Below are 6220 nucleotides of genomic sequence, written 5' to 3'. Positions count from 1 at the left end.
ACCCGACGCATAATTTGTGCCAAAGACTTGTACATATTGTAGAGTTATCTCGCTTAAAGTTACGAAAGCCGCTGATTTGCTCAAATTGAAAAGTTTGAATCAATCTCTTAAGACGTAGTGTAGATGCACTTAATATTGTAATGATATTATAACCATTATGAATTTAAAATAAAGAACGCAAATATAAAGTGTTTGATGTACAGACCTTGATGTTACTGCAATATAAGTAAAGTAGCAAATTGCTGGTATACTAAAGTGTACATATAATTACAGGATTGTTGTGCATAGCACAGTAGATAGAATTATAAACTGTAAATATTTCACGATAAATACCGAATTTAAATTATAACGAATATTTAAATACTTATCAACGAATGATGATACTCTTTTTAAATGTGTACATACTGTAATGTTTTTTTGAATTTAATGATAGAAGAATGATGAAAAATGGATGTATGAAATAAGAAATAAGCAAATGGGTTTACTCGAATTTATTAATTACTAAGAAAACCAAAGTTACACAAAAATATAAATAGGTATTTGGAACTTTTAAATCCTAAGGGTACATTCCAGGTATTCAAGGCCACTGGTCATTCGTTAAGCATTATTAAATAATATGAAAAGTGTCATAAAAACCTCCCTAGCTCGTTTGCCCTCGGCAGCGGGAAGGAAGCCGAGCCGACTAGGAGCAGCTACCAATAAGCTGTAGCTGTAGCAGAACAGCTGTACAAAACACCCGTCATAGAACAGAACAGCCTTCGTAAAACAGACGTCTCAAAACAGACGTCTCAAAACAGCCATCACAAAACAGCCATCCCAAAACACCTCCTGTCGGAGGTCGAGAAGCCACGTATGCGGCCAACGTACGATGACGTCGATGCCACGACGCTGGGACAAAATGGCGGAGCAACGTGTCCACGCCACGGACACCAAAACCACACCAGAATAAAAATTTACGAAGATTTGGCGGCGCGTGCGACGGAGTTGCGGGCCACCGGTCACACGCTTATAAACCGCCCGAAATTCACACTAAAAATCGAAGGTGTGGACACACCCGCTCGGCGGAGCGCTGTCTGGGGAATGCGGCAGCTCGCAGGCGCAGGACTATATAAATCGCCCAATTCAACGCCTACGTCACGGACAAAGCTAGTACGACCTCAATCGTCCGTTAGATGACGCCACCGTCGCACACTCAACATGCAAGTTATTAACAACTCCAAGGACAGGAGACAGACCGAAAATTCCCAAATATAATTTTGTATTAAATATTGACACCAACATTCTTCAGCAGCTACTTGACAAGGGACTCCAAGATATAGCCTTCCGTATAATATCGGCACACGCCATCTTCCGGTTACTGGTGGAAAGTCGTCGACTGCGGAGCCCAACGATAGCAAGTCGATGCTCACGGACCTTCCATCGAACAAGGCGAGATGGCGCTGTGTTCAATACTACACAAAAAAGCTATAAAACGGATCCCCTGTAACTAATCCGGAGGCTGAAAGAAACGGCACTACAATACCTCCCCACCCAAAAGGATTTCCGAGTGAAAAAAAAAATAATTAAAAAATAAAACAAACGAGGAAATCCCAGCTGGCCCTCCAGCTGATCCCTCAAACAAACCAAAACTCAAACCTCAACAAAAATATTCAAGTTTAACTTGAAAGATAAATAACTTTAAAAATTAAAAAAAAACAGACACAAATGCTATTCAAGATAAAGTCGAAGAAAAAAAAAATAATCCAAAAAATAAAAAGTAAAACTATAGCAATGAAAATAAATAAAGGCAAAAAATGCCATTCAGTACAAACAGTAAAAAGAAAATCCTAGAAATACAAAGAAAAACTTAAAAAGAATAGAAAAAAATAAAGGCAAAAATGCCATTGCCGGCAGAGGCCGCACAACTTAAAAACTTGCCGAGACGGCACATAAACCACCTGTGCTCACCATGAGCACAACAACATCAGATAGCATCCAAGAAATTCTTCGCATCGATAGCGCGCACACGTGCATTAAAAACACGTAGATAAGCAAGTCGCAATGACTCATCCCAATAATAATACGTGTCCGTAGCAACAACTACGTCCACCAACGAACACTAACGACTTCAAAAGCCATCAGTCACAACCACCACTCCCTTAACATCTTAAAATGGTGGGGAAGTGACCTCACCTTACAATTGGCGAGTGCTCGACCCCAACCATCAATAAACACTAATGACTTCAACAGCCATCAGTCACAACTACCACTCTCTCGACATCTCAAAATGGTGGGGAAGTGACCTCACCTTACAATTGGTGAGTGCTCGACCCCAACCATCAACAAACACTAACGGCTCGACAGCCATCAGTCACAACTACCACTCCCTCAACATCTCAAAATGGTGGGGAAGTGACCTCACCTCACTATTGGTGAGTGCTCGACCCCAACCATCAACAACCACTAACGGCTCAACAGCCATCAGTCACAACTACCACTCCCTCAACATCCTAAAACGGCGGGGAAGTGACCTCACCTTACTATTGGTGAGTGCTCGACCCCAACCATCAACAAACCACACGATTAGGTACTAACCCCTACCTAACGCGAAACAAAAAAAGTAAAAAAAAAAATATAAAAAAAAACGACCCAACTTGTTGATGGCGGCGCGGCGTGCCGCCGGTGTGGCCGCGCGTCCACCCGCAAGCTGCTCGGAAATAAAGTTATAAAGAAAAAAAATTAAAAAAGAAATAATAAAAATAACTGGATATGTCGACAGTGGCAGTGTGGGGAACCTAGGGAATACCCACACGTCCACCGTCAACAATATAATAGGCCACAATTCGCCAGTGGCGGCGCGGCGAGCCCCACAGCGGCCGCGCGTCCACCAGTAAATCGGCTCCTACAACAACTAACCTAAAAGACAACTAACCTAAATGATTCCCCAACGCTGCCGGTGTACCCACACCTTCAAAATGTGAAGATGTATAGTACAAGTGGTGGCCCTGCACCACGAAATAATAACTCGTAAATTATTTCATCTTTACGTAATAGATGAAATTTAATTGGACGTTCTTCCAACGCCATGATTAAAAAAAATGAATGACCAATGTACTTTAACAAAGATTTAACTAAGTACTTACTAAGTTTTAAAGAAAAAATAATCAAAGAATATTTTCATTAACTAAATACCTACTTGAAAAGTAAAAATAAATGCAAATAAACAAAATGCAAATGTAAAAAAAAATATATATAGTTATTTATAAAACTAACAATGCATAAATGTTGTTTATTTAACGTATTTAATCCAATTCAAAAGATTTACTTATTAGAATTTATCCGGTAATAGAATACAAAACTATTAAGCAAACAATAGCTCAACAATAAAAGATTGTACACGTAATACTAACGAGCGTGTAAAAAAACAGAACCAGTTTATTTGCTATGAGCTCAAAAGGAATGCAACATAAACAACAAGCATGTAGGTACTTATGTATAGCCGTGGTTATACAACCAAGAACTATAATTTCACTAGACAGCAAGTTAAATGTTTAATTGAAATTTGGCCGAAATGATTTTATAAATTGTTGCATAATTTGAAAGAATTTACAAATTGTAAATAAACCTTGAGGGTATAAATCAAAAATATAATTCTAAACTCACACCAAGTTTCATAAAATTTTGAAGAAAAAAAACTGTATAGCAAAGCTAAGCAGTAAACTAGCAACAATAATAATTTTACTCAAGAATGTTAAAAATTTAAAGTTACATTCAAAAAAAAACCTTTGTAGGGTATATAATGTTTTGTTTTATAAAAGCAAATTTGTGATAAAAACAAAAAAGTAAGCTCAAAATTTTAAGAAACAATTTAAGAAGTTTAATTATACAGCAAAAAGCTGCAACGCAGTATAATTTTTTAATGAAATGTTATAAAATGCTATACGAGTTCAAAGTCCAAACTTTAAAAGTATGCAAAGCAAAAGAAATAATATATAATGCAAATGTAGATTTAAAAACACAGTTATACAAAATAGTTTGTAGGTATATGTAAATTAACTTGTTTCGTTTAAAGCACACATCAATATGAACACGATAAATCTTATTTACTAGGGGGTAAATGAAGAAACACCACCACCACACAATTTGTTCTTTTTACACGTTACAAAAAAAATTACAACGAATGACCAGCCGATCCTCGAGCAAAAGACCGAAGACCGGGAGCGTACCCTGAACCTTTAGACCTCAGTAATCGGGCGCCATGTAATGTTTTTTTGAATTTAATGATAGAAGAATGATGAAAAATGGATGTATGAAATAAGAAATAAGCAAATGGGTTTACTCGAATTTATTAATTACTAAGAAAACCAAAGTTACACAAAAATATAAATAGGTATTTGGAACTTTTAAATCCTAAGGGTACATTCCAGGTATTCAAGGCCACTGGTCATTCGTTAAGCATTATTAAATAATATGAAAAGTGTCATAAAAACCTCCCTAGCTCGTTTGCCCTCGGCAGCGGGAAGGAAGCCGAGCCGACTAGGAGCAGCTACCAATAAGCTGTAGCTGTAGCAGAACAGCTGTACAAAACACCCGTCATAGAACAGAACAGCCTTCGTAAAACAGACGTCTCAAAACAGACGTCTCAAAACAGCCATCACAAAACAGCCATCCCAAAACACCTCCTGTCGGAGGTCGAGAAGCCACGTATGCGGCCAACGTACGATGACGTCGATGCCACGACGCTGGGACAAAATGGCGGAGCAACGTGTCCACGCCACGGACACCAAAACCACACCAGAATAAAAATTTACGAAGATTTGGCGGCGCGTGCGACGGAGTTGCGGGCCACCGGTCACACGCTTATAAACCGCCCGAAATTCACACTAAAAATCGAAGGTGTGGACACACCCGCTCGGCGGAGCGCTGTCTGGGGAATGCGGCAGCTCGCAGGCGCAGGACTATATAAATCGCCCAATTCAACGCCTACGTCACGGACAAAGCTAGTACGACCTCAATCGTCCGTTAGATGACGCCACCGTCGCACACTCAACATGCAAGTTATTAACAACTCCAAGGACAGGAGACAGACCGAAAATTCCCAAATATAATTTTGTATTAAATATTGACACCAACATTCTTCAGCAGCTACTTGACAAGGGACTCCAAGATATAGCCTTCCGTATAATATCGGCACACGCCATCTTCCGGTTACTGGTGGAAAGTCGTCGACTGCGGAGCCCAACGATAGCAAGTCGATGCTCACGGACCTTCCATCGAACAAGGCGAGATGGCGCTGTGTTCAATACTACACAAAAAAGCTATAAAACGGATCCCCTGTAACTAATCCGGAGGCTGAAAGAAACGGCACTACAATACATACATATCTTGGATCGTTGTATATAGGTATAAGCATGTTTGTATAAAATTAAGTATTATTAAATTATAGAAACAGATAGCAATGTTAATATTCGGAATTATACCTACTAATAATATCGGCTTTGTTTATACCAGCACATAAAGTAAAACTTTATTGAGTTGTGTTACATCTAGTAGTAATTATTGTTTACACAATATATCCCTTTTAAAATAATTTGAGCCCTTTTTTAAAAGGGATATGAATCTTTGAAGTTTTGTTCTACTGGAGTTTAATAAAAAATATGTAAAAGTATTTTGTTCGTTTTTCTGAACACCTAACGCGGTGAAAGCCTTCCACACAATTTCATTGTACGTGATAACAAAAAGCGTAAAAGTATGAAAAGAGGAGCAAACATAATTTCCGGAACTACCACGGGCAATATGCAGACACCACATATTTCTACATGCTTTGTACAACACAGAGGAAAATCAACTCTTTGTTGTTGGAATAACTTTTGAAACCTCACCACTATAAAAGCATCTGTCAGATTTAAAAAAAAATCTACTAAAGTATGGCGTACTTTGACGTTTGATTATTTATTCGTAAATCCTTTTTTTGCTGTAAAAGAGGTGGAGACCTGAATTAATGTTGCTATCATCGTAAGGCTCGGATTTCCAGGCACAATAGTTAAGCAATGCAACTTGAATATGTCGTTATATATGTCGTTGCCAGATCTTAGAATTGATCTTAGAATATCATGATGTATAGACCAGAACATGATGTAGTTTGGCCAGATCAATGAACACAAAACGTTTAACGATATGATATGGCCAAACGTGGTATGTTAATATCGTAAAATTTGTTACATTATCCACCGGTAGTGGC

General features: G+C 38.4%; 1 long non-coding RNA gene across 1 annotated transcript; it reads right to left on the bottom strand.

Moving 5' to 3' along the window:
* Positions 1-2241: 2241 nt before the first annotated feature.
* On the bottom strand, positions 2242-2566 carry LOC126371399 (uncharacterized). Its single transcript, XR_007567029.1, has 2 exons — positions 2516-2566; positions 2242-2401 (listed from the first exon to the last, which is right to left on the bottom strand). It is a non-coding gene; the product is annotated as an uncharacterized LOC126371399 (long non-coding RNA).
* Between the last annotated feature and the right edge of the window lie 3654 nt (positions 2567-6220).

Source organism: Pectinophora gossypiella, chromosome 12 (genome assembly GCF_024362695.1).
Source record: "Pectinophora gossypiella chromosome 12, ilPecGoss1.1, whole genome shotgun sequence".
NCBI lineage: Eukaryota > Metazoa > Arthropoda > Insecta > Lepidoptera > Gelechiidae > Pectinophora > Pectinophora gossypiella.
This window is presented reverse-complemented; position numbering and strand designations above follow the sequence as displayed.